General features: G+C 34.7%; 1 protein-coding gene across 1 annotated transcript in view; it reads right to left on the bottom strand.

Annotated features, from left to right (window-relative positions):
- LOC141388041 (lamin Dm0-like) overlaps positions 1–24509 on the bottom strand; it is a 184140-nt gene that overhangs the window by 35887 nt on the left and 123744 nt on the right. The gene's annotated exons all lie outside the window — the stretch shown is intronic.

Genomic DNA, 24509 nt, shown 5'->3' with positions numbered 1-24509 from the left:
TAAAACTAATTTATTTCATTGTGAACTGAACTGAACAAACTGAACTTCACAAACACGTATCTTGTATAAATAGAAAATAATTAAAAATATAAATAATTGTAAATAAAACCTAATCTTTTATCACAGAGTTATCACGTTTTGTTATTGCAACCGAGTACTGTAGCTTTGTGTTGTCTTTATCTTCCTTTGTATTTATTGACATTCGTATTCTCTCTTGAATACGTAAACTTTCTAATGTATATCTTTTATTTTCAATCCTCTCTTTATCTAGTATTCTGACAAGTCAGCTGTATGTTTCTTCTCGTTGACATGTTGTGTTAGTGCTGTGTTGTTTTTTCCTTTCTTTATGTCACACTCATCTTCGCTCAATCGTACTCCTAGTCTTCTTTTTGTTGTTCCCACATAAACTTTGTTGCAATATTCTGTATCATTTCCGTTGCATCTAAACCAAACCCGTTCGTGGGTATTGATTTGGTTACGAAGTTTTTCGGCAAATCACACACACGCGACCCGAACGCAAAGTAAGAGAGCAAATGTTTTGATTTTTTTACTTCAGTTTTGTACTGAATGTCATGCAAGCAGTAGAGTTGCGTCGTTCATGAACGAACCGGCTCAAAGGAACGATTCCGTAAAAAGAACGAACGGATCCGTATCCAGCTCATTCTTTTATATCGTTCATTTAGATACCCGATGGACGAGTCATTGCTGCTTACAAAATTAGCAGCATTGGTTTTGCAGTCAAACTCTAAACAAACGCTGCGTTAGCGCAAGCAGCACAAATTTCCACACAAAACAAACAATGATTCAGAGAGCTACTCTCGCTCAGTAACTCACCTCGTTCAGTAGCACATCTCGGTCATATCTTTCTTTTGCATCATTCGTTCATCTGGTTCTTTCATATCAAAACCACCACCACTACGTTCAGAAACAAAACCACCCCCATTAGCACACAAACAAGCACGTAACACAACAGTTGTGTCATTCGTGAACGAACATTTTCAAAAGAACGATTCGCTGAAAAGACCGACGGAGTCATATGCAGCAGAGAACGAACGACTTCAAAAGAAAATAATACAGTCAAATGTATTGTTGAACGAAAAAGAGCCAACGAACGAAGTAAACGACCCGGATCTTTTTGGTGAACGGAATGAAAAAGATCGATCCGCTCAATGAACGAGATTGCCCAACACTAGCAAGTAGGTCTGTACGATAACTCAAAAGTTTGTACAAATTTGCACAAACTTTTACAAAATGTTGTTCGATAACAAACTTGTTCAGTAAAAGAGAAATGAGAAGTAGTTGCAAGTAATTGCAAGAACTTGCAAATACTTTTTACTTGCGAAGTTATCGAACAGGCCTAATATAATAAAACTAAAAAGTACCTAAATTTCACTAAACATTTTCTTAAAATTAACAAAAATGAGTACCACTCATTATTTGCACTGTCAACTAAAGAATTGCAAAATTCACAACTTTTCAGTCTTTCACGGCATTTTTCGAAAAGTTTGTTCTAATATTTCGTATGCCCACATTTGGCATCAAAAACAGCTTGTAAACGTATCTGAATTTAATAAAGAAGTTTCGGAATGTCATATTCCAATGCTATTTTTTTAGCCATTCTTCTTTATTGCATTTTATTTAGTCCCCCAGGTTATTGGGCGACCTATTCCCGACTTTTTCCTTCAAGTGTACCTATGAATTTTCGATGGGGTTAATATGTAGACACTCGAACGGGGTGTATATGACTTTGGTACAGTTGTATAGCAACCAAGTCTTACATACATTAGCTTTTGGTTAAATCTTTTCTTAAAACATCTAAATAAACCTCCTATGTCATTGTTTCTTCCAAAATCCGGATTTTACCAACGTCACTGCTTGGTATACAACCCCATACCATAAGAGACAGTTTTCCGAACTTTACGGTATGTATTAAATTTTGTTTTCCATGGATTTCAAGGGTTTTCCCAATACTTTTTGAGGTCCATTGTGATAGTACAACATAATTTTAGTCTCATCAGAAAATATAACGCAATCCCAATACTAAAGATGGCGTGAAAAGCTCTCTATAACAAGTTGGAATAGTTTCTATATATAGTGATGGGAGGGCAATGGTTTTTACCTGGTCACTCGTGATGAGTGCTTGTTATTATGTGGCACTTTTCTGAATTTTCCATGTGACACACTCCAAAATCATTTTTAATTAGAAAAAGCTATTTTCTGGTGCTGATTTGGGCTATTTCGTTAATTTCTTTAATCATTCTACAGTCAATTCGTGAGGTTACTATTTTGGACCTGCCATGTAACGCCCTCAGTTTGAGCCTGGCTTCTTTCTCGGTGCGGTATATAATGTTGTATACACTTCTCAGCTTACGAGAGGTAATTTTAGGGATTTCTCTTTCGGATTTACCATTATTAAAATTGGAATAGACCAAATGTAGCATATTTTCCGAAACCCGTTTACCTGACTTTCTCTTTTTCTGAATATACCGTCTATGTTACACACAGAAAAATTATTTTATGATCAAAAATTATGGATCTACATGTCCACATACCATAAAAGTCTTAAAAATCCTTAAATGCAAAAAATCGCGGGGGAAACCCCATAATTTTATTGCACATTAATTCATTTTGCAATTATTTAGTTGACACCACAAAAACCGGGTACCTATCCTTTTTGCCCATTGTTTTTGTTATTTCCAACCGATTTCTGGATTTATTGGCTTGATGTTGTCATTAACAGGTAAATCAACAGATATTTACAAAAAGCCCAACATTATTAAAAGAATTTCTTGTAGTAATTCCTAATTCAACATCTAAATTTTTAAAAATTCATTGTTTGCAATAATATAGTTGACTAACTGTATATCCATCTACCTTAGGCGTCATTATTGGTCTGTTCCTTTACTTTTGAAAATGGTAAAACTGGCAAAAGTAGCAAAAGTTGTAATCTACTTCCATATGAATTGTATGGTGTCTGAAGTAAAGGAACGCTTTTCGAGTAAAAAGTTGTAAAACTTGAAGATTCTTGCACGTAAAGGAACAGGGCTTATAATACGCATACAAAATATCATTTAATGGCGGGAAATGTGCGAAAAAAATAATATGAGTTGATAATTTTCACTGTGCGGTTGAAATCGATGTTGTTTAACAATTTTTATTTTTTTTATCTAAATTTACCCGAATTTCGTTAATTTTATTTTATTATATTTAAGTTAATGCCAAGTTTACACTTGCGCTCTAAAATCCACTGGATTTCACGAAATCCTGAAATACATCCCGGTGTTTACACTTATTTTTTTGTTGATTTCATACATATCACAATGATCAAGGTAGATGCATACGCGCAGCTGATCGAACATGAATTTTCAAAACAAGTTGTTGCAAATTGAATTAGTCATCAAAAATATACGACAATATAGAACTTTACAACTTTATTTCGAAAATTATCGTAAAACTATCTATATATCGAATTAATTGTGTATAGAACCCGTTCCCGCACTCCGAAGTCTAGCAAGACTTACACTTCTCTTTAAACAAAAATAGCGCCGAATAATACCCTATTCTCCTGTTTTCTGCCATACAATTTTGGCATAGTAGAAACTAGCAACATGTTCATTATCATCTAAATACGATAGCTGATACGTTGATTTGCTGCAGTTTTTGCAATTTCCGTCATTTTTTCGTTCCCGTATTTTTTAAGAAATTTGTATGGGGAAGCAATTTTAGACATTTCGCTCTTTTTCTAACATTACCATTAAAAAAGTACGAGAACGCAATGAAAAATAGCATTGTAACAAAGTAATCTAATATTTTTTTCACATTGTTTAAAAATGTTGTTTCTAAAATTTTTTATTGCAGCAATTGACCATCTACCTTGTTTATTGTGATACGTGAAAAGTGTTGCAACTTTTGGTACTTTTTCAGTCACAAACAGGGTTGTATATCATGTGTACTGTGATTTCGATGTTGATTTCGCTGAAATCACGAAATGAGATGATTTCATTTTTGTATGCGAAATCATGATAATTTTTGCTTGATTCCGCGCGAAATCACGAAAAGACGCCGAATGTTAACCAAACATAAGACCCTAATGTACAAATATAAAAACAACGAAATCGCAATCAATTATCAACTCTAGCAATCGCAGTTTTAATAAAAGAAACTGAAGTGGATACTTTTGACTTGATTCACTGCATATTATTTTTAATTTTAGTCATACAAAGCGAACGCGCCAACAATATATTTTTTCTATTTGAAAATTTTGCCTTTTTAGGCGATCATTTCTAGTATTAATTTTTTTTAATTTATTAATCGAGCTTTTTTATGATCTATAATGCAAATGAAAATGGAAAGCCAACGATTCGAACCCACACACCCACCACTATGTTTGGCTCTGAACGCTAACACGCCGTGACAACTTTTTTCCTGTGTTTTTCATTTCATACTCAATATGAAAATCATCACCCTGTTCTGTTCTGTCAGTGCAATTTTACCCACACATAAACAATTTAAGCGCTCGCTCTTCTTGGTCGGCTATGATCTAAACGTCGTTTTCGTTTAGTTTGTCTCTTTTTGTTGTTCCTCTTGCGAAAATTTTTGTTAGTGTTTCATTTGATTGCATTGCATACAAACAATGGTTTTATTTTCAGTGAGCTTAGGTATAAATGGTACACTGAGATAATTTAGTTGTTCTGTATTTTTTTGCGTTGAGTTTTCCTGTATGCTTTTTTCAATTACTTGTTTTATTGTGTTAATTGGAAAGTTATTCTTTTTTAAGATTTTCTCTAATAGTATCTTGTTTTCCTTGTGGAATCTGACGTCACTTAGTTCAAATACTTTCTTTGCAAGATTTGTTGCAGTATTGATTTTCATGTTATAAGGTTGCGTCGAGTTGTAATTTATTAGTCTCCCTGAAGATGTTGGTATCGTATACCAATTCGTTATTATTTTATCGCATTCTCTTATTATTTTTAAATCTAGGTAGGGGATTGCACTTTCAACTGCTTTCTCCACTGCAAATTGAAGTTTATTGTGATATGAATTTAGTTTGTGAAGAATAATATGGTAAAAATGGTTGTCATATTGAAAGTAATTATTGTCATTCAGACAAAACTTAAGCATTTTTAGGAATTTCGACTTTGGTATTGTTGTATGCGTTTCTAGTTTTTCCCATTTCTCCATTATGTTTTTAATTGCTAGGTATATCGGTATGTAAGTGAAAAGTGACACCACGTCAAATGAAACCAGAATTTCAGCTGTGTTCCAGAACTAAAAAGTTTTTACAATTTTTACGACTTTTACACATTTTACTCGAAAAAGCGTTCCCGTACACAAAAAAGTTGTAAAATGTTCACTTCTCTTTAAACAAAAATGGCGCTGAATGACGCTTTCTTTAAAAACTTTTTACACGACAAATTTGGGCGAGTAAAAAAATAGTAACATGGTTGCCGGCGTCTGATTGGCTGATACGCCGACTTTGACATTTGTTCCCGAACTATTTCAAAAAACTTGTGTGTGAGAACAAAATTTTTGCAGTTCTCTCTTTTACGAGTTTTACCATTAAAAAGTACGGGATCGAAGCTTTCGTCTTTATCCAAAACAATGACATCTAGTTGTTTCTTCAATTCAATCGAATTTTTTATATTGTACTCTGTCGAAATCAAATTTTGTAATATTTTTCCAATGTATTTGGACATGTCTATCGGTCTAAGTGGAACTCCTTCTTTGTGCAAAGACATAAATACAACTAAGTGCTGTTTTACATTTAAGCGACTTGTCTTACGATTTTTTGTCTCCTCTTTGTGGTGGTTATTCTTGTTAGGCAGAGTTGCAAAACATAGTAAGAGAAATTGAAACAAAATTTAGTTTTGCAATGAATTTTGTGCATAAAAAATCATTTAAAGCATAAAATGATTATTTGTTATAAGCATTTTAAAATTTGTATAACATATTTTTATAAAATACCTTCTTTTTACATTAAGTATTTTTAACAAAATGTACACTTGGTACCATGTTACAAAAAAATGCAACCCTGTGTGTGAAATTTACGAAGATGAGCAAAGAGGAGACAAAAAATCGTAAGACAAGTCGCTTAAATGTAAAACAGCACTAAGACTAGACAAAATGCATGCAACAAAAAAATGTTTACGAAACTTTGTATAGAAACATTACCCTTATGCCTTGTTCAGACTGACGGTGTTTTGCTCTCTATTCGTTGTTCGACCCCAAATTACGATGTAATTACTTCATTTCCCATACAAAATATTGAGAACGAACAACGATTTGTGTACATTGTTCAATTTAAATTATTCTCAGAACGACGATAAAATATGTCCCATCTCTAACAAATGAGAGAATTTATCGAAATAAATTAAGTATGACAGGAAAAATACAAAATTTAAAAATTTATTAAAAACCCAAACATTTTTAGAAAAACTGCAGAATATGAATAAAAAGTAAACGGTTTAACGACTAGTATACATTCAAATCATAGCAAATTTTGTCTTCTCTTTCATTGCATTTACATTTCTTGTCCATCGTTTCAAATTCGCGTACAAATTTAGAAACAAAAATCAAATGCCTGCCGGAAAGTCTGTATACCAAAAAGTTATTTTGGCCGGTCTCTCTCTCTCTCGTTAATTTTTAGAAAAATTTGAAAATATACTGAAAACACCAAAATTGTGAGAAAAATAGAAAACATGAATGAAACAAATATAATTTAATATTAAATAGATATCTGAAAGAAGGACAAATATTTTTTCAGTTCATATCAATTAACTTTACTCGTCTTTTGGCTGAAACTTTCTTTAAAATCAGTAAACAAAAACTATGAAAATATTAATCATGTTGCTATGAATGATGTACCATGTCGTTTGAACGGGTTAATTCGTGTACGTAATTATGAGAACGAACGACGTTATTCAAATGCTGGTATGAACATGGCATTAACAGGTTGCAGTTAATTCAAAATCGCAACCAAGGAGGAACATTTCATGTAATGGTATCAGAAACGAAATTTATGAATTCAAGGATCTATTCAAGAATAATTCTATGTCAATTGGATCGGTAAATTCGGTTAAATACGTAAAAATGTATAAAAGAAAAAAATGTTATATCACCATATCGTGATATAACATTATGTTAAATTCAAAAGCCATTCACTGAAGAATGATAGCAAAAAAATGTCTTATCTTGTTGTATTTATGTCTTTGCTTTGTGTATTTTGGGAAGCCCGTATAGCTCCGGAGCTTCAGCTGCAATGCTTGTAAGTTTCATTTTCTCAAACTTATTTACAGTTAGTCAACTTAATTATTGCAAAACCAAAATTATTACAAAATTTCAAATAAAACATAATTTTATTGGTATAAATAAATATCATTATTAATATTTTTGTTAACAATACAATTCTTACACATGTTTATTATTGCTCTGTTCCAGAACCTGCAAGAATCTACTATTTTTTACTACGATAACATTTTTTCCTTTATGTTATCGGAAAATATAGTAAAAATTAGTAGATTCTTGGAGTTCTGGAACAAACCAAAAATAATAAAATAATCAATTTCAATTTCATATCCACTGTAAAACATTTTGTTGTTATTCAAATATTTGAATACAACAAAATATGGACTCGAGCTGAAATAAACACAAAGATGTAAAATTCTGCAGTCCAACAATAAAAACGCCAACAACAATAATAGGCATCAGCACGGCCTTGTTGATCAATGCGTAATGCAAAAACAACAACTTTCTCGTTGTTTTACCCCCGCTTATTGAAGCAACATTCCTATGTTCGTATTCTTTGCAAAGCAAAGACGACATAAAAACAGTGGTGGATATGAAATTCTTTAGTTCGACTCAAATTGTAGGGTAATCAGCTTTAGGGCCATACAGCAAATTTCTCATTTTGTTTAATTTGCTGGAAGAGCTTATTGACCTGTTTATCGATACAGAGTCGGCGGCAAAAGGGAACTGATGAAGTTGTTTGGTGACAACTGAAACTATAGTCTTCCCAACCTCCGCCCGCAACTAATCAATTTCATATCCACTGTAAAACATTTTGTTGTTATTCAAATATTTGAATACAACAAAATATGGACTCGAGCTGAAATAAACACAAAGATGTAAAATTCTGCAGTCCAACAATAAAAACGCCAACAACAATAATAGGCATCAGCACGGCCTTGTTGATCAATGCGTAATGCAAAAACAACAACTTTCTCGTTGTTTTACCCCCGCTTATTGAAGCAACATTCCTATGTTCGTATTCTTTGCAAAGCAAAGACGACATAAAAACAGTGGTGGATATGAAATTCTTTAGTTCGACTCAAATTGTAGGGTAATCAGCTTTAGGGCCATACAGCAAATTTCTCATTTTGTTTAATTTGCTGGAAGAGCTTATTGACCTGTTTATCGATACAGAGTCGGCGGCAAAAGGGAACTGATGAAGTTGTTTGGTGACAACTGAAACTATAGTCTTCCCAACCTCCGCCCGCAACTAATCAATTTCATATCCACTGTAAAACATTTTGTTGTTATTCAAATATTTGAATACAACAAAATATGGACTCGAGCTGAAATAAACACAAAGATGTAAAAAATAGCTAAATTTCACTAAACATTTTCTTAAAATTAACAAAAATGAGTACAACTCATTATTTGCACTGTCAACTAAAGAATTGCAAAATTCACAACTTTCCAGTCTTTCACGGTAATTTTGGAAAAGTTGGTTCTAATATTTCGTATGCCCACATTTGGCATCAAAAACAGCTTGTAAACGTATCTGAATTTAATAAATAAGTTTCGGAATGTCGTATTCCAATGGTATTTTTTAGCCATTCTCCTTTATATTCACTTTGGCAGTTTTGTTGTGATGTGTGTTTACTTTTTATTTTTAAAGTAAGACCCAGCTTAATCACAGATTTGTTGTTTTCAAATTTTAAAAACAACAAGTTTTTAAAGTGGGGTAGTTAAAATTGATTTACTTTAGGGAAGGGCAGAGAATACTACTAGTTTCGTCCAACGCCACTTGGACTCATCAGTTCCCTTAGTTCTTTGCATTGCAGCAAAGAACTCTTCCCCAATTTTATGACGACTCGAGCTCAAGATTAAATGTGACTGTCGAATTCGTTTAAATGCGAATTCAACAGAAACACTCAAAAACTCTCGTAGCCGCATATGCAAACCAAATTAACTACTCCCACTGTTATGCGTCTCCACAATGCAGAGAATCATCATAACTACGTTGATAGTTTGTCGAAAATAACAACAAACAAATCGTCCACCGTGCTGTGTGTCTATTTTAGATTCACTTTGGCAGTTTTGTTGTGATGTGTGTTTACTTTTTATTTTTAAAGTAAGACCCAGCTTAATCACAGATTTGTTGTTTTCAAATTTTAAAAACAACAAGTTTTTAAAGTGGGGTAGTTAAAATTGATTTACTTTAGGGAAGGGCAGAGAATACTAGTTTCGTCCAACGCCACTTGGACTCATCAGTTCCCTTAGTTCTTTGCATTGCAGCAAAGAACTCTTCCCCAATTTTATGACGACTCGAGCTCAAGATTAAATGTGACTGACGAATTCGTTTAAATGCGAATTCAACAGAAACACTCAAAAACTCTCGTAGCCGCATATGCAAACCAAATTAACTACTCCCACTGTTATGCGTCTCCACAATGCAGAGAATCATCATAACTACGTTGATAGTTTGTCGAAAATAACAACAAACAAATCGTCCACCGTGCTGTGTGTCTATTTTAGATTCACTTTGGCAGTTTTGTTGCGATGTGTGTTTACTTTTTATTTTTAAAGTAAGACCCAGCTTAATCACAGATTTGTTGTTTTCAAATTTTAAAAACAACAAGTTTTTAAAGTGGGGTAGTTAAAATTGATTTACTTTAGGGAAGGGCAGAGAATACTAGTTTCGTCCAACGCCACTTGGACTCATCAGTTCCCTTAGTTCTTTGCATTGCAGCAAAGAACTCTTCCCCAATTTTATGACGACTCGAGCTCAAGATTAAATGTGACTGACGAATTCGTTTAAATGCGAATTCAACAGAAACACTCAAAAACTCTCGTAGCCGCATATGCAAACCAAATTAACTACTCCCACTGTTATGCGTCTCCACAATGCAGAGAATCATCATAACTACGTTGATAGTTTGTCGAAAATAACAACAAACAAATCGTCCACCGTGCTGTGTGTCTATTTTAGATTCACTTTGGCAGTTTTGTTGTGATGTGTGTTTACTTTTTATTTTTAAAGTAAGACCCAGCTTAATCACAGATTTGTTGTTTTCAAATTTTAAAAACAACAAGTTTTTAAAGTGGGGTAGTTAAAATTGATTTACTTTAGGGAAGGGCAGAGAATACTAGTTTCGTCCAACGCCACATGGACTCATCAGTTCCCTTAGTTCTTTGCATTGCAGCAAAGAACTCTTCCCCAATTTTATGACGACTCGAGCTCAAAATTAAATGTGACTGACGAATTCGTTTAAATGCGAATTCAACAGAAACACTCAAAAACTCTCGTAGCCGCATATGCAAACCAAATTAACTACTCCCACTGTTATGCGTCTCCACAATGCAGAGAATCATCATAACTACGTTGATAGTTTGTCGAAAATAACAACAAACAAATCGTCCACCGTGCTGTGTGTCTATTTTAGATTCACTTTGGCAGTTTTGTTGTGATGTGTGTTTACTTTTTATTTTTAAAGTAAGACCCAGCTTAATCACAGATTTGTTGTTTTCAAATTTTAAAAACAACAAGTTTTTAAAGTGGGGTAGTTAAAATTGATTTACTAGGAGTTTACACTAGACTGTTTGTCTTCAAGTACAACTCTGACTTGCTAACACATACATATATTTGTCGGCTGTCTTCCAGCTGTCCATCATTTTTTCACAGACAGTCGGGTTTACAAATTTTTGAAATTTTTGTAACAATAAATGAGATAATAATTGAAATGTGTTCATAACAAAAGAACATGAAAAAAAAACAAAACATGTGAACGAAAAACAAAAAGAAATCGATAATTTTCATTCATAATTTTACAACTGTTTTTGCAGTTGTCGGGACGCCTGCGTCACACAGGCAAGTTTAGGGATTTTGACAATCAATACATGAAGTCAACTGTCCAGTCATGTGTAAACGCAGGGTTACTTTAGGGAAGGGCAGAGAATACTAGTTTCGTCCAACGCCACTTGGACTCATCAGTTCCCTTAGTTCTTTGCATTGCAGCAAAGAACTCTTCCCCAATTTTATGACGACTCGAGCTCAAGATTAAATGTGACTGACGAATTCGTTTAAATGCGAATTCAACAGAAACACTCAAAAACTCTCGTAGCCGCATATGCAAACCAAATTAACTACTCCCACTGTTATGCGTCTCCACAATGCAGAGAATCATCATAACTACGTTGATAGTTTGTCGAAAATAACAACAAACAAATCGTCCACCGTGCTGTGTGTCTATTTTAGATTCACTTTGACACACAGCACGGTGGACGATTTGTTTGTTGTTATTTTCGAAAAAACTCTCAACGTAGTTATGATGATTCTCTGCATTGTGGAGACGCATAACAGTGGGAGTAGTTAATTTGGTTTGCATATGCGGCTACGAGAGTTTTTGAGTGTTTCTGTTGAATTCGCATTTAAACGAATTCGTCAGTCACATTTAATCTTGAGCTCGAGTCGTCATAAAATTGGGGAAGAGTTCTTTGCTGCAATGCAAAGAACTAAGGGAACTGATGAGTCCAAGTGGCGTTGGACGAAACTAGTATTCTCTGCCCTTCCCTAAAGTAAATCAATTTTAACTACCCCACTTTAAAATCTTGTTGTTTTTAAAATTTGAAAACAACAAATCTGTGATTAAGCTGGGTCTTACTTTAAAAATAAAAAGTAAACACACATCACAACAAAACTGCCAAAGTGAATCTAAAATAGACACACAGCACGGTGGACGATTTGTTTGTCGTTATTTTCGACAAACTATCAACGTAGTTATGATGATTCTCTGCATTGTGGAGACGCATAACAGTGGGAGTAGTTAATTTGGTTTGCATATGCGGCTACGAGAGTTTTTGAGTGTTTCTGTTGAATTCGCATTTAAACGAATTCGTCAGTCACATTTAATCTTGAGCTCGAGTCGTCATAAAATTGGGGAAGAGTTCTTTGCTGCAATGCAAAGAACTAAGGGAACTGATGAGTCCAAGTGGCGTTGGACGAAACTAGTATTCTCTGCCCTTCCCTAAAGTAAATCAATTTTAACTACCCCACTTTAAAAACTTGTTGTTTTTAAAATTTGAAAACAACAAATCTGTGATTAAGCTGGGTCTTACTTTAAAAATAAAAAGTAAACACACATCACAACAAAACTGCCAAAGTGAATCTAAAATAGACACACAGCACGGTGGACGATTTGTTTGTTGTTATTTTCGACAAACTATCAACGTAGTTATGATGATTCTCTGCATTGTGGAGACGCATAACAGTGGGAGTAGTTAATTTGGTTTGCATATGCGGCTACGAGAGTTTTTGAGTGTTTCTGTTGAATTCGCATTTAAACGAATTCGTCAGTCACATTTAATCTTGAGCTCGAGTCGTCATAAAATTGGGGAAGAGTGCTTTGCTGCAATGCAAAGAACTAAGGGAACTGATGAGTCCAAGTGGCGTTGGACGAAACTAGTATTCTCTGCCCTTCCCTAAAGTAAATCAATTTTAACTACCCCACTTTAAAAACTTGTTGTTTTTAAAATTTGAAAACAACAAATCTGTGATTAAGCTGGGTCTTATTTTAAAAATAAAAAGTAAACACACATCACAACAAAACTGCCAAAGTGAATCTAAAATAGACACACAGCACGGTGGACGATTTGTTTGTTGTTATTTTCGACAAACTATCAACGTAGTTATGATGATTCTCTGCATTGTGGAGACGCATAACAGTGGGAGTAGTTAATTTGGTTTGCATATGCGGCTACGAGAGTTTTTGAGTGTTTCTGTTGAATTCGCATTTAAACGAATTCGTCAGTCACATTTAATCTTGAGCTCGAGTCGTCATAAAATTGGGGAAGAGTTCTTTGCTGCAATGCAAAGAACTAAGGGAACTGATGAGTCCAAGTGGCGTTGGACGAAACTAGTATTCTCTGCCCTTCCCTAAAGTAAATTAAGCTGGGTCTTACTTTAAAAAAAAAAAAAAAAAAAAAAAAAAAACATTCTCCTTTATTGCATTTTATTTAGTCCCCCAGGTTAGTGGGCAACCTATTCCCGACTTTTTCCTTCAGGTGTACTTATGAATTTTCGATGGGGTTTATATCTAGACACTGGAACGGGGTGTAAATGACTTTGGTACAGTTGTATAACAACCAACTCCTACATAAATTAGATTTATGCTTGGGGTCGTTGTCTTGGTAGTACTTGTATTGCAATTTGTTTGAATTTTCAGGGCCACCTGGCACAAATTTCTTGACGCTTCTGGCTAAATATTTTCTTAAAACATCTAAATAAACCTCCTATGTCATTGTTTCTTCCAAAATCAGGATTTTACCAACGTCGCTGCTTGGTATACAATCCATACCATAACTGACAGTTTTCCGAACTTTACGGTATGTATTAAATTTTTGTTTTCCATGGCTTTCAAAGGTTTTCCCAATACTTTTTGAGGTCCGAAAATATAATGCCATCCCAATACTAAAGATGGGGTAAAAAGTTGTCTATAACAAGTCTGAATAGTATCTATATATTGTGATGGGAGGCTAATGGTTTTTACCTAGTCACTCGTGATGAGTTCTTGTTATTATGTAGCACTTTTCTGACTTTTACATGTGACACACTTACTCCAAAATCATTTTTAATTAGAAAAAATCTATTTTCTGGTGCTGCTTTGGGCTATTCCGTTAATTTTTTTAATCATTCTACAGTCAATTCGTGTGATTACTATTTTGGACCTGAAATGTAACGCCCTCAGCTTGAGCCTGGCTTCGTTTTCGGTGCGGTATATGATGTTGTATACACTTTTCAGTTTAGGAGAGGTGATTTTAGGGATTTCTCTTTCGGATTTACCATTATTATAATTGGAATAGACCAAATGTAGCATATTTTCCGAAACCATTTACCTGACTTTCTCTTTTTCTGAATATACTGTCTATTTTACACACACAAAAATTAATTTATGATCAAAAATTATGGATCTACATGTCCACATACCATAAAAGTCTTAAAAATCCTTAAATGCAAAAAATCGCGGGAGAAACCCCACGATTTTATTGCACATTAATTCATTTTGCAATTATTTAGTTGACACCACAAAAACCAGGTACCCATCCTTTTTTGCCCGTTGCTTTTGTTATTTCTAACCGATTTTCTGGATTTATTGGCTTGATGTTGTCTTTAACAACTAAATCAACTGATATTTACAAAAAGCCCAACATTATTGAAAGAATTTCTTGTAGTAATTCCTAATTAAACATCTAAATTTTTAAAAATTCGTCGTTTGCAATAATATAGTTTACTAACTGTATATATTTGTTTTTCAAAAGATCAGAAACTATATTATTGTTTGTTGCTTGCAATTTACAGTGGGATCTGTTCTGATGCGTTTGTATGTCATTCTGTCCTCCAATAAAGAAGTATAAAGAAAATCGACGAAACGTTGGGAAAACAATGAATTAAATTAGTTTTATTTATTTAAAAAACCTGACCGAAAAGCCGAATACAAATATGATAAAATTGCTAAGATTGATCAAAATGCATATGCAGTTAATTTTAATATTAAACTGTAGTAGGCTTTTAAACAAATATTTGAACTCATAATTGTATTCCATAGCAATTTGATATTGCTTTAACGCCTAAAATCGCTAGCAATGTTGTTATAATATCGTAACAAAAGAGTTTAACTCCATCTATTGGCAAATTTTAACAATTGATGTTTCCTATCATGTTTATATGTATTTCTATGTTTTTGGACGAATACTCATGCTATGTGCTACCAAGGACTCAATCCAATAAATTCAATTTTTTTCGAAGCCGATATTTGATTTTTTTCGATTTATGTGGAAAATTGCTTGATTTTGTTACGTATTCTACAGTATTTTGCTAGAACAAAATGTTTATAAAATTATCTTTTGTATTGGCATTCTTAAATGAGTCGTTCTTTCAATAAACTCAATGTTGGCGAACTTGGCTTTACCAAGACGAATTTAGTAAGATGACTCAGAAGGCGAATTCAGGTGTTATTGCCGGTTTCACTATGACAAGTCGAATTCCAATTCGTTCGAATTACTACCAAACTCATGTTGCTGTAGAAAATATTTGTTTGCTATAATCAAATATTAAAAAAAAAAAACAAGTTTGGTAGTATTTGTATTCGAATCGTCTTAGTGAAACAGGCCATTAGTCTTCTCTTGATGTCAAAAGTTTTTAGCGGGGAATCCACCAAAAAGAATAAAACAACGAAATAGGTTGGGCAAAATTCAAAATAATTTTATGTTAATTAAAAATCGCTATTAAAGGCCTAAAATTAGAAATAAAAATATATATAATGAAATACTCGTATGTATAAGAACTGAAGAATCTATTCCAGAACTACTCCCTGTCAAAATTGTTAAAATCTTTTAAATAGGTATACAATTTTAAAAATTACATCATGTTATTTAACAATATCGTAACACAACATTATGTTACATTCCAGCGCCACCTATCGAAATATAATAACAATGAAATGTCACATCTTATGCCTTTGCTTCATCCTATTATATTTATCAAAGACATAAATATAATAAGATGGGACATATCATTGTTATTATACTTCGGTAGATGGCGCTGGAATTCAACATCATGGTATGTCACAATATTGTGACAAAAGACAAGCAATAATAGCCCAGCAAAATGTTAGTTGCCAAAGATGCTATTCAGTCATGGGTGCAAGTGATCTGGCATGCCATATTTTTAGCATCTTCATCGATGAATTTTATATTAGCCTGGACCCCAAAAGATGTTATTCATTTTTGGGTCCAAAGCATAGATGAACAAGATGAGCACTCGCCTTTACGTCTCCGACAACATCAAGCCTATTGTAAGTAATTAATCTTATGTATATAGAAAAATGTGTATAAATAAAAACACAAAATCCATCTCTATTGGATCAATGGAATGGGTTCAAATGCTGATGAAAAGATCGGAGCTAATGAAAATATCGAATCTTTCATTGGTTCAAATGTGTCATAAGAATGGTTACATAAAACGCGGGTGTGCGAATTAGTTTAAAACAAAAAGTTTGGAACTCATTTTATTAAATTAAACGAGAACTCAACTAAACGTGTTGAGCAATGAATGTCGACTCTCTTACACGGTTTGTTACAGACTGATAGTAGGAAATAAAACAAAAAGAAAACGTCAAAAGAACAATTACTCATTTAAGGAGTTATTTTACGTTACGTTAAAATAGAATTATTAAACAAGTAAAACAAAATAAAATATCATTCATGACAGCTCGGCCTTTTCTGACTTGGCATCGTCCCGATGTCATATTCGTCGTCAGATTCATCTTCTGGGGGTAGCACGCACCATCTCTTCATCTTCTCGGCATTATACACGGAACTGAACGGCTTTTGGCTAATCTGCATACCCTTAACATCTTCTAGGAGATACCTGTCTTTACCAAGGACCTTAGACACAACGTAAGGACCTCTAAAACGTGGTTCGAGTTTGCGAGATTCGCCAGTTGATGAAAGCTCACTTTGTATCATAACCAAATCATTCACCTCATATTCGTGGGGTTTTCCATGTCGTGAAGCAAATCGGTCTTTACATTGTTTTCGGCAAAATTGCACGTTTCGTTGGGCATCTTCTTGGTTTTCGTCAACTGGTACATCTTCGTCGGTTTCAATTATTGCGGCTAGAAACTTGTTTCTTATTACGTCTCGTAATTTGAAGTTAAATAGCAATTCGTGTGGACTATATCCAGTACTATTGTTCTTCTTGGCAATTCACCGTCCATTGGATTCGTAGTAGATGGGAATCAATCAATCACGTGGATCATTCGTTGATGTCCGAACAAAATTTAAAATAACTTTATTTGACTCTTTCCACCTGTCCATTTGCTCTAGGCGTTCGTACGGCTGCCTTTACGTGGTGACCTGCGTGAAGTTAGCAACGAAAGTTAGCAACGATAACAAAAGTTATCGAAAAATACAGGGTGACACAGAACGCCCAAAATTTGCATTTAATACGTTTTTTCCAACTGTGGGGAGGAAAAATAGCTACGAATATAAACATTTAATTTATTTATTAATTAAAAAGTAAGCTCCAATGTATAAACGTACACAAGAAACTATACATAAAAGGAAAGAAGAAGTCCTCACGAGCATTTTTGAATACTCCATATGTTCCATGTCAGTTTTTTGTAGAACAAAGTTTCCAATTTTCTGGTTTCCAACTGGTGGTCAGGACAGAAAATTGGCTCTAGAAGCCACAATATAAAAACGTACACAAAAGTCTCAACGGAATATGAAAGAGGGAGTCCCTATGAGCATTTTGGCATACTCCATATGTTCCAGGTCAGATTTTTGTAGAACAAAGTTTCCAATTTTCTGTTTTCCAACTGGTGGTCAGGACAGAAAATTGGCTCTGGAAGCCACAATATAAAAACGTACACAAAAGTCTCAACGGAATATGAAAGACGAAGTCCTCGCGAGCATTTTGGCATACTCCATATATTCCAGGTCAGTTTTTTGTAGAACAAAGTTTCCAATTTTCTGGTTTCCAACTGGTGGTCAGGTAAAAAAAATGGCTCTGGAAGCCACAATATAGAAACGTACACAAAAGTCTCAACGGAATATGAAAGAGGGAGTCCTCACGAGCATTTTGGCATACTCCATATGTTCCAGGTCAGTTTTTTGTAGAACAAAGTTTCCAATTTTCTGGTTTCCAACTGGTGGTCAGGACAGAAAATTGGCTCTGGAAGCCACAATATAAAAACGTACACAAAAGTCTCAACGGAATATGAAAGACGGAGTCCTCACGAGCATTTTGGCATACTCCATATATTCCAGGTCAGTTTTTTTGTAGAACAAAGTTTCCAATTTTCTGGTTTCCAACTGGTGGTCAGGTAAAAAAATTGGCTCTGGAAGCCACAATATAGAAAGGTACACAAAAGTCTCAACGGAATATGAAAGAGGGAGTCCTTATGAGCATTTTGGCATACTGCATATGTTCCAGGTCAGTTGTTTGTAGAACAAAGTTTCCAATTTTCTGGTTTCCAACTGGTGGTCAGGACAGAAAGTTGGCTCTGGAGGCCACAATATAAAAACGTACACAAAAGTCTCAACGGAATATGAAAGAGGGAGTCCTAATGAGCATTTTGGCATACTCCATATGTTCTAGGTCAGTTTTTTGTAGAACAAAGTTTCCAATTTTCTGGTTTCCAACTGGTGGTCAGGACAGAAAATTGGCCCTGGAAGCCACAATATAAAAACGTAGACAAAAGTCTCAACGGAATATGAAAGAGGGAGCCCTCACGAGCATTTTGGCATACTCCATATGTTCCAGGTCAGTTTTTTGTAGAACAAAGTTTCCAATTTTCTGGTTTCCAACTGGTGGTCAGGACAGAAAATTGACTCTGGAAGCCACAATATAAAAATAATATAAAAACTTTGTTCTACATAAAACTGATCTGGAACATATGGAGTATGCCAAAATGCTCGTGAGGACTCCCTCTTTCATATTCCGTTGAGACTTTTGTGTACGTTTTTATATTGTGGCTTCCAGAGCCAATTTTCTGTCCTGACCACCAGTTGGAAACCAGAAAATTGGAAACTTTGTTCTACAAAAAAACTGACCTGGAACATATGGAGTATGCCAAAATGCTCGTGAGGACTCCCTCTTTCACATTCCGTTGAGACTTTTGTGTACGCTTCTATATTGTGGCTTCCAAAGCCAATTTTTTTACCTGACCACCAGTTGGAAACCAGAAAATTGGAAACTTTGTTCTACAAAAAACTGACCTGGAATATATAGAGTATGCCAAAATGCTCATAAGAACTCCCTCTTTCATATTCCGTTGAGACTTTTGTGTACGTTTTTATATTGTGGCTTCCAGAGACAATTTTCTGTGTTGACCACCAGTTGGAAACCAGAAAATTGGAAACTTTGTTCTACAAAAAACTGACCTGGAACATATGGAGTATGCCAAAATGCTCATTAGGACTCCCTCTTTCATATTCCGTTGAGACTTTTGTGTACGTTTTTATATTGTGGCTTCCAGAGTCAATTTTCTGTCCTGACCACCAGTTGGAAACCAGAAAATTGGAAACTTTGTTCTACAAAAAACTGACCTGGAACATATGGAGTATGCCAAAATGCTCGTGAGGACTCCCTCTTTCATATTCCGTTGAGACTTTTGTCTACGTTTTTATATTGTGGCTTCCAGGGCCAATTTTCTGTCCTGACCACCAGTTGGATACCAGAAAATTGGAAACTTTGTTCTACAAAAAACTGACCTAGAACATATGGAGTATGCCAAAATGCTCATTAGGACTCCCTCTTTCATATTCCGTTGAGACTTTTGAGTACGTTTTTATATTGTGGCTTCCAGAGCCAACTTTCTGTCCTGACCACCAGTTGGAAACCAGAAAATTGGAAACTTTGTTCTACAAACAACTGACCTGGAACATATGCAGTATGCCAAAATGCTCATAAGGACTCCCTCTTTCATATTCCGTTGAGACTTTTGTGTACGTTTCTATATTGTGGCTTCCAGAGCCAATTTTTTTACCTGACCACCAGTTGGAAACCAGAAAATTGGAAACTTTGTTCTACAAAAAACTGACCTGGAATATATGGAGTATGCCAAAATGCTCGTGAGGACTCCGTCTTTCATATTCCGTTGAGACTTTTGTGTACGTTTTTATATTGTGGCTTCCAGAGCCAATTTTCTGTCCTGACCACCAGTTGGAAACCAGAAAATTGGAAACTTTGTTCTGCAAAAAACTGACCTGGAATATATGGAGTATGCCAAAATGCTCATATGGACTCCCTCTTTCATATTCCGTTAAGAATTTTGTGTACGTTTTTATATTGTGGCTTCCAGAGCCAATTTTCTGTCCTGACCACCAGTTGGAAACCAGAAAATTGGAAACTTTGTTCTACAAAAAACTGACCTGGAATATATGGAGTATGCCAAAATGCTCGTGAGGACTCCCTCTTTCATATTCCGTTGAGACTTTTGTGTACGTTTCTATATTGTGTCTTCCAGAGCCATTTTTTTTACCTGACCACCAGTTGGAAACCAGAAAATTGGAAACTTTGTTCTACAAAAAACTGACCTGGAATATATGGAGTATGCCAAAATGCTCGCGAGGACTCCGTCTTTCATATTCCGTTGAGACTTTTGTGTACGTTTTTATATTGTGGCTTCCAGAGCCAATTTTCTGTCCTGACCACCAGTTGGAAAACAGAAAATTGGAAACTTTGTTCTACAAAAAACTGACCTGGAACATATGGAGTATGACAAAATGCTCATAAGGACTCCCTCTTTCATATTCCGTTGAGACTTTTGTGTACGTTTTTATATTGTGGCTTCCAGAGCCAATTTTCTGTCCTGACCACCAGTTGGAAACCAGAAAATTGGAAACTTTGTTCTACAAAAAACTGATTTGGAACATATGGAGTATGCCAAAATGCTCGTGAGGACTCCCTCTTTCATATTCCGTTGAGATTTTTGTGTACGTTTTTATATTGTGGCTTCCAGAGCCAATTTTCTGTCCTGACCACCAGTTGGAAACCAGAAAATTGGAAACTTTGTTCTACAAAAAACTGACATGGAACATATGGAGTATTCAAAAATGCTCGTGAGGACTTCTTCTTTCCTTTTATGTATAGTTTCTTGTGTACGTTTATACATTGGAGCTTACTTTTTAATTAATAAATAAATTAACAGCCTGTTTCTGTATGTCGAAAGAAGAATGTGTGCGAAAGAAACACGTCCAAACTCTTGTGTGTTTTTCAAATTTGTTTTTTGTTTTGAAGTAAAAGCAAAGGTAAAATTATTTCGAAAACTAAAGTTCGGGCGTGTTTCATTCGCACACATTTTTCTTTCGACATACAGAATCTGGCTGTTAATGTTTATATTCGTAGCTATTTTTCCTCCCCACAGTTGGAAAAAACGTATTAAATGCAAATTTTGGGCGTTCTGTGTCACCCTGTATTTTTCGATAACTTTTGTTATCGTTGCTAACTTTCGTTGCTAACTTCACGCAGGTAAGAAACTACTATTTTTTACTACGATAACATTTTTTCCTTTATGTTATCGGGAAAAATAGTAGCAATTAGTAGATTCTTGCAGTTCTGGAACAGACCATATGTCTTTCACATTTGCTCTGTTCCAGTACTGCAAGAATCTACTAATTTTTACAATTTTTTTCGATAACATAAAGGGAAAAATGTTATCGTAGTAAAAAATAGTAGCTTCTTGCAGGTTCTGGAACAGAGCAAAAATAAAAAATTTTATCGTAGTAAAAAAGAGTAGCTTCTTGCAGGTTCTGGAAAAGAACAAATATTTGTAAAGAGTAAAGCCTGTGGCTGTATTGGTAAACCGTTTTGCGTCAACGATGACGTCGGTATGTACTGCTGCTGCGTGAACGTTGCAGGGGTTGCGGGGAAATATAACTGTCGTTGCTGGCTCGTTGGTACATACGATTGTTGTTGTAGCGATGCATGTATGGTTGACTATTCTGTTGAGAAGTAAACGTCGAGACAGGAATAAAATTCGTTTGGAGGTTATGTATAGTTGAAGAGATCGGGGTACGATTCCTGTACACTGGAGTCGTATTTGCTACTTCCGCTTCCATTTTCAGCAACACTTTGAATTTTGGGACATTTCCCTTATTGGCCGTTCCTTTTCTTTTAGCTCGTGTGCGTATATTCGTCCGATTAAGTCAATTTTCTTTCCGCCCTTTTGGAGACCGAGACTTTCGCACTTTTTCTTTAACTCATCGACTTTCAATTTTTTTAGTGATTCCATTTTCTATGAAAAATTGTTAAGACAAAACACAAGAATTCGTTTACCGTCACTTTTCGGTATAATATTTGGTGTGTTCCTTTACTTTTAAAAATGGTAACAGTGGCAAAAAATGGTAAAAGTGGTAAACTGGTCTCATATAAATTGTATGCTTTTTAAAGTAAAGGAACACTTTGCAGGTTAAAAATGGTAAGAAATGGTAACCTCAGGCACGTAAAGGAACAGAGCTATTGTTCACGTTTGAAACACACATACGCTATCACGAACAGAAAGATTTTAGCTGTGTTCCAGAACTAAAAAGTTTTTACAATTTTTACGACTTTTACACATTTTACTCGAAAAAGCGTTCCCGTACACAAAAAAGTTGTAAAATGTTCACTTCTCTTTAAACAAAAATGGCGCTGAATGACGCTCTCTTTAAAAACTTTTTACACGACAAATTTGGGCGAGTAAAAAAATAGTAACATGGTTGCCGGCGTCTGATTGGCTGATACGCCGACTTTGACATTTGTTCCAGTTTTTTTTGACGTATTTTCCATTTTTCCGTTCCCGAACTATTTCAGAAAACTTGTGTGTAAGAACAAATTTTTTGCAGTTCTCTCTTTTACGAGCTTTACCAATAAAAAGAACGGGAACGAAGCTTTTAGTTATTTTCCTCTTTAATATTTCATTTTTCCGTGCACATATTTCTTTAAGGATGGCTATATATGTAAAACGCATTTTACACTTGCAATTAAAAAAGGTGTTTTGTGAGATTTTTTTTAATTGTTCCACAAACATCTCATATGGGACAAGGGAGACTTCTCTCATATCAATAAGTGCACCCCGATTCATATTAGCTCAATGATAAGGGACCTACAGTTTATCGCCGAGTCCGAACGGCGTGTCTAAGACACCACTTTTGTAGAGAAGTTTTACATGGCTGAAATACTCAGGAAATGTCGCCAACATTACTGATGTTGCCTGGCCGGGGAATCGAACCCACGACCCTACGTGTGCAAGGCGGATGTGCATACCATTGCTCCACGGGGGCACGTAAAATGCGTTTAAAACGCGTGTGTGTGAATTAGTTTAAAATTAAAAGTTTGGAATTTATTTTATTAAATTAAACGAGAGCTCAACTAAACGTGTTGGGCAATGAATGTCGACTCTCTTACACGGTTTGTTACAGACTGATAGTATGACATAAAACAAAAAGAAAACGTCAAAAAAAGAATTACTCATTTATGGAGTTATTTTACGTTACGTTAAAACAGAATTATTAAACAAGAAAAACAAAATAAAATATCATTCTTGACAAATGCTAATGAAAAGATCGGATCTTTCACGACTTCGTTTGAACCTATGTAAAAGATGCCATGAAATCACGTCATCGCATGGAACCCCTTCCTTCAAATTTTGCTGGGTAGCTCTTTTCCTAAGTCCCGGTCCACACCAGAGTGATTTCATTGAAAAAGTTCCATGAAATTATGCGTACCTAGATCTACACCATTTTTAACTGTAGTTCAGAAAATAGCAGGTGCAATTCAGAATTTCCATTTGAAATTCAGATATTTTATTTGTAATTCAGAAAATCTATTTGAAATTCAGGTATTGTATTTGTAATTCAGATATTCCATTTGAAGTTCAGATATTTTATTTTTAGCTCTGTTCCAGAACTAAAAAGTTTTTACAATTTTTACCACTTTTACACATTTTACGTTCCCGTAAACAAAATTTATATGAAAATCGTTTACGACTTTTACCACTTTATAAAGTACGGGAACTGCATTTTTAATTCAGATATTCCATTTGATATTCAGAAATTACATTTGATACTCAGAATTTTTCATTTGAAATTCAGAATATTGCATTTGAAATAGTAGAGTAATATCATGATTGATGTAGGGGGGATCTCGATCTTAGAACACCTAATTTCATAAAAATTTTGGAATGAAATCACTCCAGTGTGGGCCGGGACTAAGTTTTACCACTATTTTGGCTCGAAAAGTATTCCCTTACTTCAGATAGCATACAATTCATATGAGAGCAATCCACAACTGTTGGCACTTTTACCCTTTAAATAAGTAAAGAAACCGATCTAATATGTTTATACACACGGGAAGGTTTAAAAATGTTTTACAATTGGTGTGTCTTTTTAATTACTAATGGCCTGTTCCCGTACTTTATAAAATGGTAAAAGTTGTAAAAGTCGTAAACGATTTTCATATAAATTTTGTTTACGGGAACGCAAAATGTGTAAAAGTGGTAAAAATTGTAAAAACTTTTTAGTTCTGGAACAGAGCTTAAATGTTACTGAGCAAATTCCTCTCAGAAGCATTTAGCAAGTGTTAAATGACATACAGTGAGTGTCAAAAATATTCGGTTTTCAATTTCACCAATAACAACACCTCAGTATTTTATAAGCCCATGCCCAATATCCAAAAAACCAAATACATAAAAAATGTTGGTCCTGTGGCAATTAAAATGTGTGTGTAACATGGATCCTTGGCA

Source organism: Musca autumnalis, unplaced genomic scaffold, assembly GCF_047663935.1.
Source record: "Musca autumnalis isolate F117 unplaced genomic scaffold, ASM4766393v1 scaffold_1, whole genome shotgun sequence".
Lineage (NCBI taxonomy): Eukaryota > Metazoa > Arthropoda > Insecta > Diptera > Muscidae > Musca > Musca autumnalis.
This window is presented reverse-complemented; position numbering and strand designations above follow the sequence as displayed.